The 13,624-nt window shown below is 37.4% G+C and overlaps 1 long non-coding RNA gene across 2 annotated transcripts in view; it reads right to left on the reverse strand.

The window, feature by feature from the left end:
• LOC126197398 (uncharacterized) overlaps window positions 1-13,624 on the reverse strand; it is a 39,309-nt gene that overhangs the window by 15,150 nt on the left and 10,535 nt on the right. For both annotated transcript variants that reach the window (XR_007539766.1, XR_007539772.1), the window contains exon 2: window positions 8,518-8,844. This is a non-coding gene — a long non-coding RNA (uncharacterized LOC126197398). The remainder of the gene's footprint in view (window positions 1-8,517; window positions 8,845-13,624) is intronic.

Genomic DNA, 13,624 nt, shown 5'->3' on the forward strand with positions numbered 1-13,624 from the left:
TAATGCAACTCTCACGATCATATTCTATAACAGGTCTCAAATATTATCAACTTGATAGTCATTGTTTCTTACATCTATACACTCCAACCACACCTATGTTCATTTACCTCTAAGAACTCTTGGGACTCATTCTCAGTTCCAATCTCTCTTTTACACACTGTACCCGCATTGCCTTTATCAACACATCATCACTCACTCTACTCTTGGATATACTACCTTCAGTCAGACTCCCCTCTTTTCACAGGGCACCTACGATTAACTCGCAAACAAATATATTAAATCATCCACATTTCTGCTCAACTCAGGTCTCCTCCTACTCTTCCATACACAGCATGTCAACTGCACCAATACCTACTCCATCATTTACATTCTTATCTCCCAACATGCTACCAACTCACACAAGGGACATCCAAGGACCAAGAATTGCCTGGGCAATGGGAATCTCCACCTCATACATTATAAACTCCATTCTCACAAAATACTCTCTTTTCAGTGTTTTCAGCTCATACACATCACCAACATTCCAAATATTTTGAGAATAAACCTATAAAACCTTATCAGCTATCCTAATTTTTAGGGGATCAATCTACATGGGGAACAAAATTTCTTTCATAACAATCGAACAAACATCCATTTTTTCTCTTTTTTCCTTTCTATACTCGCTCTAAATTCTCTCATCCTCGCTACCTCATCCAAAGTGAGTTATTATTTGATTGGTCTTCTATTCGTACATCTGTCTACCAACTTCAAAGGATATTTTACTCTCTGGGACAATACATATTCACCTCTATGGATTATCATTTCGTCAAGTCACACACACTACTAAATCACCGTATCACTAACTGTTCAAACTCAAATCTTGTAGGCAAGCCATACAGGGGCAACATAGTTCACAAACCATTCACCACCAAACTCTATTTTCTCAGCAATTAACCTTCACTGAATCACACCTCTTCACTACCACACCTCGTTCCTAACTTTTTTACATTTTCTCTGGAGTACTGTTTTATTTCCTCATATAAACATTAACCACTACACTGACACAACCTTCTTTTATCTTCTCTGCACCATTCTTCAACCTTGTATTATACGACCTTTACAAAATTTAACATCAACTTCACCTCACTCACGTTTTTAACTCTACTTCAAACCATACACCATCGGTTACTCCATTCTTTCGAAAACCAGAACATCACTACTTCATTACCTTCATCATTTCTAATTGCCACATTACTCCAATTTCATAAACCTCCACATCACGCACATACCAACTACTTCGTACTCACTCTCTCATACTTTAGATGTCTCCACTATAGCATTTTCTCTCGTATTCTAAATATTAAGGGACTGTACTTCCTACACCTTTCTACCTCCATAACACATCTCAAAGGGTAAATTCTTTTACACTAAGCCACAACAAACAAAATAACCAGACACAATATAAACCTTCTTTACAATCTTATCAATAACCAAGGGTCGCTCAAGTCTCTCTTTATTTACTAGTCTTCACTGTATTTCACTTCACAATAGCTAATAACCTCTCCACAATTGGACTCTTTATAACTTCTAGAAAATTTAATACTAACACAATCACACTCCAGAAAGCCACTCTCCATTACCAACATCAAGTTTCACCTTCATCATCTACATTTTCAATATTTCCTGTTCTCAACATCAGTACAACTTATTTGCCTAATAGGGGTACCAATAAAACTTCTTATCCCGTCACACATAAATACTTCCTCACTATCATTATTCTCTACCACACAAACTGAAATAACTAATTCTATTGCTTGGGAATGAGCCACGTCCTCACACACACACACCTCCATCCTAAAATTTCACCTCACATCAGGTATCTACATCATTTCGATACACATCGTAAATTAACATAATTTCTATAATGTTGAATTTGAGTGGGAGCCTCTCGTTCCAAACAACAATCAGCATCTATACCTCAATGGGAAGGGCCATCAATTACTCTTTCTGTACACCTTACATGTACTGCAACTTTCACTACAACAACAGACTTTCCTTCTCTCTCAGCATCTGCATTAGGGTCTTCGAACACCTTCTACTCTCTTCCTAATAAAAACAGTCACGGGTTTTACTCTCATCACCTGGCTCATACAAAACTCCAAAATCTCAATAATGCAACTCTCACGATCATATTCTACAACAGGTCTCAAATATTACCAACTTGCTAGTCATTGTTTCTTACATCTATACACTCCAACCACACCTATGTTCATTTACCTCTAAGAACTCTTGGGACTCATTTTCAGTTCCAATCTCTCTTTTACACACTGTACCCGCATTGCCTTTATCAACACATCATCACTCACTCTACTCTTTGATATACTACCTTCAGTCAGACTTCCCTCTTTTCACAGGGCACCTACGATTAACTCGCAAACAAATACATTAAATCATCCACATTTCTGCTCAACTCAGGTCTCCTCCTACTCTTCCATACACAGCGTGTCAACTGCACCAATACCTACTCCATCATTTACATTCTTATCTCCAACATGCTACCAACTCACACAAGGGACATCCAAGGACCAAGAATTGCCTGGGCAATGGGAATCTCCACCTCATACATTTTAAACTCCATTCTCACAAAATACTCTCTTTTCAGTATTTTCAGCTCATACACATCACCAACATTCCAAATATTTTGAGAATAAACCCATAAAACCTAATCAACTATCCTAATTTTTAGGGGATCAATCTACATGGGGAACAAAATTTCTTTCATAACAATCGAACAAACATCCATTTTTTCTCTTTTTTCCTTTCTATACTCGCTCTAAATTCTCTCATCCTCGCTACCTCATCCAAAGTGAGTTATTATTTGATTGGTCTTCTATTCGTACATCTGTCTACCAACTTCAAAGGATATTTTACTCTCTGGGACAATACATATTCACCTCTATGGATTATCATTTCGTCAAGTCACACACACTACTAAATCACCGTATCACTAACTGTCCAAACTCAAATCTTGTAGGCAAGCCATACAGGGGCAACATAGTTCACAAACCATTCACCACCAAACTCTATTTTCTCAGCAATTAGCCTTCACTGAATCACACCTCTTCACTACCACACCTCGTTCCTAACTTTTTTACATTTTCTCTGGAGTACTGTTTTATTTCCTCATATAAACATTAACCACTACACTGACACAACCTTCTTTTATCTTCTCTGCACCATTCTTCAACCTTGTATTATACCACCTTTACAAAATTTAACATCAACTTCACCTCACTCACGTTTTTAACTCTACTTCAAACCATACACCATCGGTTACTCCATTCTTTCGAAAACCAGAACATCACTACTTCATTACCTTCATCATTACTAATTGTCACATTACTCCAATTTCATAAACCTCCACATCACGCACATACCAACTACTTCGTACTCACTCTCTCATACTTTAGATGTCTCCACTATAGCATTTCCTCTCGTATTCTAAATATTAAGGGACTGTACTTCCTACACCTTTCTACCTCCATAACACATCTCAAAGGGTAAATTCTTTTACACTAAGCCACAACAAACAAAATAACCAGACACAATATAAACCATCTTTACAATCTTATCAATAACCAAGGGTCGCTCAAGTCTCTCTTTATTTACTAGTCTTCACTGTATTTCACTTCACAATAGCTAATAACCTCTCCACAATTGGACTCTTTATATCTTCTACAAATTTTAATACTAACACAATCACACTCCAGAAAGCCACTCTCCATTACCAACATCAAGTTTCACCTTCATCATCTACATTTTCAATATTTCCTGTTCTCAACATCAGTACAACTCATTTGCCTAATAGGGGTACCAATAAAACTTCTTATCCCATCACACATAAATACTTCCTCACTATCATTATTCTCTACCACACAAACTGAAATAACTAATTCTATTGCTTGGGAATGGGCCACGTCCTCACACACACACACCTCCATCCTAAAATTTCACCTCACATCAGGTATCTACATCATTTCGATACACATCGTAAATTAACATAATTTCTATAATGTTGGATTTGAGTGGGAGCCTCTCGTTCCAAACAACAATCAGCATATATACCTCAATGGAAAGGGCCATCAATTACTCTTTCTGTACACCTTACATATACTGCAACTTTCACTACAACAACAGACTTTCCTTCTCTCTCAGCATCTGCATTAGGGTCTTCGAACACCTTCTACTCTCTTCCTAATAAAAACCGTCACGGGTTTTACTCTCATCACCTGGCTCATACAAAACTCCAAAATCTCAATAATGCAACTCTCACGATCATATTCTATAACAGGTCTCAAATATTACCAACTTGCTAGTCATTGTTTCTTACATCTATACACTCCAACCACACCTATGTTCATTTACCTCTAAGAACTCTTGGGACTCATTCTCAGTTCCAATCTCTCTTTTACACACTGTACCTGCATTGCCTTTATCAACACATCATCACTCACTCTACTCTTGGATATACTACCTTCAGTCAGACTTCCCTCTTTTCACAGGGCACCTACGATTAACTCGCAAACAAATACATTAAATCATCCACATTTCTGCTCAACTCAGGTCTCCTCCTACTCTTCCATACACAGCGTGTCAACTGCACCAATACCTACTCCATCATTTACATTCTTATCTCCAACATGCTACCAACTCACACAAGGGACATCCAAGGACCAAGAATTGCCTGGGCAATGGGAATCTCCACCTCATACATTTTAAACTCCATTCTCACAAAATACTCTCTTTTCAGTATTTTCAGCTCATACACATCACCAACATTCCAAATATTTTGAGAATAAACCTATAAAACCTAATCAACTATCCTAATTTTTAGGGGATCAATCTACATGGGGAACAAAATTTCTTTCATAACAATCGAACATACATCCATTTTTTCTCTTTTTTCCTTTCTATACTCGCTCTAAATTCTCTCATCCTCGCTACCTCATCCAAAGTGAGTTATTATTTGATTGGTCTTCTATTCGTACATCTGTCTACCAACTTCAAAGGATATTTTACTCTCTGGGACAATACATATTCACCTCTATGGATTATCATTTCGTCAAGTCACACACACTACTAAATCACCGTATCACTAACTGTCCAAACTCAAATATTGTAGGCAAGCCATACAGGGGCAACATAGTTCACAAACCATTCACCACCAAACTCTATTCTGTCAGCAATTAGCCTTCACTGAATCACACCTCTTCACTACCACACCTCGTTCCTAACTTTTTTACATTTTCTCTGGGGTACTGTTTTATTTCCTCATATAAACATTAACCACTACACTGACACAACTTTCTTTTATCTTCTCTGCACCATTCTTCAACCTTGTATTATACCACCTTTACAAAATTTAACATCAACTTCACCTCACTCACGTTTTTAGCTCTACTTCAAACCATACACCATCGGTTACTCCATTCTTTCGAAAACCAGAACATCACTACTTCATTACCTTCATCATTTCTAATTGTCACATTACTCCAATTTCATAAACCTCCACATCACGCACATACCAACTACTTCATACACACTCTCTCATACTTTAGATGTCTCCACTATATCATTTCCTCTCGTATTCTAAATATTAAGGGACTGTACTTCCTACACCTTTCTACCTCCATAACACGTCTCAAAGGGTAAATTCTTTTACACAAAGCCACAACAAACAAAATAACCAGACACAATATAAACCTTCTTTACAATCTTATCAATAACCAAGGGTTGCTCAAGTCTCTCTTTATTTACTAGTCTTCACTGTATTTCACTTCACAATAGCTAATAACCTCTCCATAATTGGACTCTTTATAACTTCTACAAATTTTAATACTAACACGATCACACTCCAGAAAGCCACTCTCCATTACCAACATCAAATTTCACCTTCATCATCTACATTTTCAATATTTCCTGTTCTCATCATCAGTACAAGTTATTTGCCTAATAGGGGTACCAATAAAACTTCTTATCCCGTCACACATAAATACTTCCTCACTATCATTATTCTCTACCACACAAACTGAAATAACTAATTCTATTGCTTGGGAATGGGCCACGTCCTCACCACACACACACACCTCCATCCTAAAATTTCACCTCACATCAGGTATCTACATCATTTCGATACACATCGTAAATTAACATAATTTCTATAATGTTGGATTTGAGTGGGAGCCTCTCGTTCCAAACAACAATCAGCATCTATACCTCAATGGGAAGGGCCATCAATTACTCTTTCTGTACACCTTACATATACTGCAACTTTCACTACAACAACAGACTTTCCTTCTCTCTCAGCATCTGCATTAGGGTCTTCGAACACCTTCTACTCTCTTCCTAATAAAAACAGTCACGGGTTTTACTCTCATCACCTGGCTCATACAAAACTCCAAAATCTCAATAATGCAACTCTCACGATCATATTCTACAACAGGTCTCAAATATTACCAACTTGCTAGTCATTGTTTCTTACATCTATACACTCCAACCACACCTATGTTCATTTACCTCTAAGAACTCTTGGGACTCATTCTCAGTTCCAATCTCTCTTTTACACACTGTACCCGCATTGCCTTTATCAACACATCATCACTCACTCTACTCTTGGATATACTACCTTCAGTCAGACTTCCCTCTTTTCACAGGGCACCTACGATTAACTCGCAAACAAATATATTAAATCATCCACATTTCTGCTCAACTCAGGTCTCCTCCTACTCTTCCATACACAGCGTGTCAACTGCACCAATACCTACTCCATCATTTACATTCTTATCTCCAACATGCTACCAACTCACACAAGGGACATCCAAGGACCAAGAATTGCCTGGGCAATGGGAATCTCCACCTCATACATTTTAAACTCCATTCTCACAAAATACTCTCTTTTCAGTGTTTTCAGCTCATACACATCACCAACATTCCAAATATTTTGAGAATAAACCTATAAAACCTTATCAACTATCCTAATTTTTAGGGGATCAATCTACAGGGGGAACAAAATTTCTTTCATAACAATCGAACAAACATCCATTTTTTCTCTTTTTTCCTTTCTATACTCGCTCTTAATTCTCTCATCCTCGCTACCTCATCCAAAGTGAGTTATTATTTGATTGGTCTTCTATTCGAACATCTGTCTACCAACTTCAAAGGATATTTTACTCTCTGGGACAATACATATTCACCTCTATGGATTATCATTTCGTCAAGTCACACACACTACTAAATCACCGATCACTAACTGTCCAAACTCAAATCTTGTAGGCAAGCCATACAGGGGCAACATAGTTCACAAACCATTCACCACCAAACTCTATTTTGTCAGCAATTAGCCTTCACTGAATCACACCTCTTCACTACCACACCTCGTTCCTAACTTTTTTACATTTTCTCTGGGGTACTGTTTTATTTCCTCATATAAACATTAACCACTACACTGACACAACCTTCTTTTATCTTCTCTGCACCATTCTTCAACCTTGTATTATACCACCTTTACAAAATTTAACATCAACTTCACCTCACTCAGGTTTTTAACTCTACTTCAAACCATACACCATCGGTTACTCCATTCTTTCGAAAACCAGAACATCACTACTTCATTACCTTCATCATTTCTAATTGTCACATTACTCCAATTTCATAAACCTCCACATCACGCACATACCAACTACTTCGTACACACTCTCTCATACTTTAGATGTCTCCACTATAGCATTTCCTCTCGTATTCTAAATATTAAGGGACTGTACTTCCTACACCTTTCTACCTCCATAACACATCTCAAAGGGTAAATTCTTTTACACTAAGCCACAACAAACAAAATAACCAGACACAATATAAACCATCTTTACAATCTTATCAATAACCAAGGGTCGCTCAAGTCTCTCTTTATTTACTAGTCTTCACTGTATTTCACTTCACAATAGCTAATAACCTCTCCACAATTGGACTCTTTATATCTTCTACAAATTTTAATACTAACACAATCACACTCCAGAAAGCCACTCTCCATTACCAACATCAAGTTTCACCTTCATCATCTACATTTTCAATATTTCCTGTTCTCAACATCAGTACAACTCATTTGCCTAATAGGGGTACCAATAAAACTTCTTATCCCATCACACATAAATACTTCCTCACTATCATTATTCTCTACCACACAAACTGAAATAACTAATTCTATTGCTTGGGAATGGGCCACGTCCTCACACACACACACCTCCATCCTAAAATTTCACCTCACATCAGGTATCTACATCATTTCGATACACATCGTAAATTAACATAATTTCTATAATGTTGGATTTGAGTGGGAGCCTCTCGTTCCAAACAACAATCAGCATCTATACCTCAATGGGAAGGGCCATCAATTACTCTTTCTGTACACCTTACATATACTGCAACTTTCACTACAACAACAGACTTTCCTTCTCTCTCAGCATCTGCATTAGGGTCTTCGAACACCTTCTACTCTCTTCCTAATAAAAACCGTCACGGGTTTTACTCTCATCACCTGGCTCATACAAAACTCCAAAATCTCAATAATGCAACTCTCACGATCATATTCTATAACAGGTCTCAAATATTACCAACTTGCTAGTCATTGTTTCTTACATCTATACACTCCAACCACACCTATGTTCATTTACCTCTAAGAACTCTTGGGACTCATTCTCAGTTCCAATCTCTCTTTTACACACTGTACCTGCATTGCCTTTATCAACACATCATCACTCACTCTACTCTTGGATATACTACCTTCAGTCACACTTCCCTCTTTTCACAGGGCACCTACGATTAACTCGAAAACAAATATATTAAATCATCCACATTTCTGCTCAACTCAGGTCTCCTCCTACTCTTCCATACACAGCGTGTCAACTGCACCAATACCTACTCCATCATTTACATACTTATCTCCAACATGCTACCAACTCACACAAGGGACATCCAAGGACCAAGAATTGCCTGGGCAATGGGAATCTCCACCTCATACATTTTAAACTCCATTCTCACGAAATACTCTCTTTTCAGTGTTTTCAGCTCATACACATCACCAACATTCCAAATATTTTGAGAATAAACCTATAAAACCTTATCAACTAGCCTAATTTTTAGGGGATCAATCTACAGGGGGAACAAAATTTCTTTCATAACAATCGAACAAACATCCATTTTTTCTCTTTTTTCCTTTCTATACTCGCTCTTAATTCTCTCATCCTTGCTACCTCATCCAAAGTGAGTTATTATTTGATTGGTCTTCTATTCGTACATCTGTCTACCAACTTCAAAGGATATTTTACTCTCTGGGACAATACATATTCACCTCTATGGATTATCATTTCGTCAAGTCACACACACTACTAAATCACCGATCACTAACTGTCCAAACTCAAATCTTGTAGGCAAGCCATATAGGGGCAACATAGTTCACAAACCATTCACCACCAAACTCTATTTTGTCAGCAATTAGCCTTCACTGAATCACACCTCTTCACTACCACACCTCGTTCCTAACTTTTTTACATTTTCTCTGGGATACTGTTTTATTTCCTCATATAAACATTAACCACTACACTGACACAACCTTCTTTTATCTTCTCTGCACCATTCTTCAACCTTGTATTATACCACCTTTACAAAATTTAACATCAACTTCACCTCACTCACGTTTTTAACTCTACTTCAAACCATACACCATCGGTTACTCCATTCTTTCGAAAACCAGAACATCACTACTTCATTACCTTCATCATTTCTAATTGTCACATTACTCCAATTTCATAAACCTCCACGTCACGCACATACCAACTACTTCGTACACACTCTCTCATACTTTAGATGTCTCCACTATATCATTTCCTCTCGTATTCTAAATATTAAGGGACTGTACTTCCTACACCTTTCTACCTCCATAACACATCTCAAAGGGTAAATTCTTTTACACTAAGCCACAACAAACAAAATAACCAGACACAATATAAACCTTCTTTACAATCTTATCAATAACCAAGGGTCGCTCAAGTCTCTCTTTATTTACTAGTCTTCACTGTATTTCACTTCACAATAGCTAATAACCTCTCCACAATTGGACTCTTTATATCTTCTACAAATTTTAATACTAACACAATCACACTCCAGAAAGCCACTCTCCATTACCAACATCAAGTTTCACCTTCATCATCTACATTTTCAATATTTCCTGTTCTCAACATCAGTACAACTCATTTGCCTAATAGGGGTACCAATAAAACTTCTTATCCCATCACACATAAATACTTCCTCACTATCATTATTCTCTACCACACAAACTGAAATAACTAATTCTATTGCTTGGGAATGGGCCACGTCCTCACACACACACACCTCCATCCTAAAATTTCATCTCACATCAGGTATCTACATCATTTCGATACACATCGTAAATTAACATAATTTCTATAATGTTGGATTTGAGTGGGAGCCTCTCGTTCCAAACAACAATCAGCATCTATACCTCAATGGGAAGGGCCATCAATTACTCTTTCTGTACACCTTACATATACTGCAACTTTCACTACAACAACAGACTTTCCTTCTCTCTCAGCATCTGCATTAGGGTCTTCGAACACCTTCTACTCTCTTCTTAATAAAAACAGTCATGGGTTTTACTCTCATCACCTGGCTCATACAAAACTCCAAAATCTCAATAATGCAACTCTCACGATCATATTCTACAACAGGTCTCAAATATTACCAACTTGCTAGTCATTGTTTCTTACATCTATACACTCCAACCACACCTATGTTCATTTACCTCTAACAACTCTTGGGACTCATTCTCAGTTCCAATCTCTCTTTTACACACTGTACCCGCATTGCCTTTATCAACACATCATCACTCACTCTACTCTTGGATATACTACCTTCAGTCAGACTCCCCTCTTTTCACAGGGCACCTACGATTAACTCGCAAACAAATATATTAAATCATCCACATTTCTGCTCAACTCAGGTCTCTTCCTACTCTTCCATACACAGCGTGTCAACTGCACCAATACCTACTCCATCATTTACATTCTTATCTCCAACATGCTACCAACTCACACAAGGGACATCCAAGGACCAAGAATTGCCTGGGCAATGGGAATCTCCACCTCATACATTTTAAACTCCATTCTCACAAAATACTCTCTTTTCAGTGTTTTCAGCTCATACACATCACCAACATTCCAAATATTTTGAGAATAAACCTATAAAACCTTATCAACTAGCCTAATTTTTAGGGGATCAATCTACAGGGGGAACAAAATTTCTTTCATAACAATCGAACAAACATCCATTTTTTCTCTTTTTTCCTTTCTATACTCACTCTAAATTCTCTCATCCTCGCTACCTCATCCAAAGCGAGTTATTATTTGATTGGTCTTCTATTCGTACATCTGTCTACCAACTTCAAAGGATATTTTACTCTCTGGGACAATACATATTCACCTCTATGGATTATCATTTCGTCAAGCCACACACACTACTAATTCACCGTATCACTAACTGTCCAAACTCAAATCTTGTAGGCAAGCCATACAGGGGCAACATAGTTCACAAACCATTCACCACCAAACTCATTTTGTCAGCAATTAGCCTTCACTGAATCACACCTCTTCACTACCACACCTCGTTCCTAACTTTTTTACATTTTCTCTGGGGTACTGTTTTATTTCCTCATATAAACATTAACCACTACACTGACACAACCTTCTTTTATCTTCTCTGCACCATTCATCAACCTTGTATTATACCACCTTTACAAAATTTTACATCAACTTCACCTCACTCACGTTTTTAACTCTACTTCAAACCATACACCATCGGTTACTCCATTCTTTCGAAAACCAGAACATCACTACTTCATTACCTTCATCATTTCTAATTGTCACATTACTCCAATTTCATAAACCTCCACATCACGCACATACCAACTACTTCGTACACACTCTCTCATACTTTAGATGTCTCCACTATATCATTTCCTCTCGTATTCTAAATATTAAGGGACTGTATTTCCTACACCTTTCTACCTCCATAACACATCTCAAAGGGTAAATTCTTTTACACTAAGCCACAACAAACAAAATAACCAGACACAATATAAACCTTCTTTACAATCTTATCAATAACCAAGGGTCGCTCAAGTCTCTCTTTATTTACTAGTCTTCACTGTATTTCACTTCACAATAGCTAATAACCTCTCCACAATTGGACTCTTTATATCTTCTACAAATTTTAATACTAACACAATCACACTCCAGAAAGCCACTCTCCATTACCAACATCAAGTTTCACCTTCATCATCTACATTTTCAATATTTCCTGTTCTCAACATCAGTACAACTCATTTACCTAATAGGGGTACCAATAAAACTTCTTATCCCGTCACACATAAATACTTCCTCACTATCATTATTCTCTACCACACAAACTGAAATAACTAATTCTATTGCTTGGGAATGGGCCACGTCCTCACCCACACACACCTCCATCCTAAAATTTCACCTCACATCAGGTATCTACATCATTTCGATACACATCGTAAATTAACATAATTTCTATAATGTTGGATTTGAGTGGGAGCCTCTCGTTCCAAACAACAATCAGCATCTATACCTCAATGGGAAGGGCCATCAATTACTCTTTCTGTACACCTTACATATACTGCAACTTTCACTACAACAACAGACTTTCCTTCTCTCTCAGCATCTGCATTAGGGTCTTCGAACACCTTCTACTCTCTTCCTAATAAAAACAGTCACGGGTTTTACTCTCATCACCTGGCTCATACAAAACTCCAAAATCTCAATAATGCAACTCTCACGATCATATTTTATAACAGGTCTCAAACATTACCAACTTGCTAGTCATTGTTTCTTACATCTATACACTCCAACCACACCTATGTTCATTTACCTCTAACAACTCTTGGGACTCATTCTCAGTTCCAATCTCTCTTTTACACACTGTACCCGCATTGCCTTTATCAACACATCATCACTCACTCTACTCTTGGATATACTACCTTCAGTCACACTTCCCTCTTTTCACAGGGCACCTACGATTAACTCGCAAACAAATATATTAAATCATCCACATTTCTGCTCAACTCAGGTCTCCTCCTAGTCTTCCATACACAGCGTGTCAACTGCACCAATACCTACTCCATTATTTACATTCTTATCTCCAACATGCTACCAACTCACACAAGGGACATCCAAGGACCAAGAATTGCCTGGGCAATGGGAATCTCCACCTCATACATTTTAAACTCCATTCTCACAAAATACTCTCTTTTCAGTGTTTTCAGCTCATACACATCACTAACATTCCAAATATTTTGAGAATAAACCTATAAAACCTTATCAACTAGCCTCATTTTTAGGGGATCAATCTACAGGGGGAACAAAATTTCTTTCATAACAATTGAACAAACATCCATTTTTTCTCTTTTTTCCTTTCTATACTCGCTCTAAATTCTCTCATCCTCGCTACCTCATCCAAAGTGAGTTATTATTTGATTGGTCTTCTATTCGTACATCTG

This window comes from Schistocerca nitens, chromosome 1 (genome assembly GCF_023898315.1).
Source record: "Schistocerca nitens isolate TAMUIC-IGC-003100 chromosome 1, iqSchNite1.1, whole genome shotgun sequence".
Lineage (NCBI taxonomy): Eukaryota > Metazoa > Arthropoda > Insecta > Orthoptera > Acrididae > Schistocerca > Schistocerca nitens.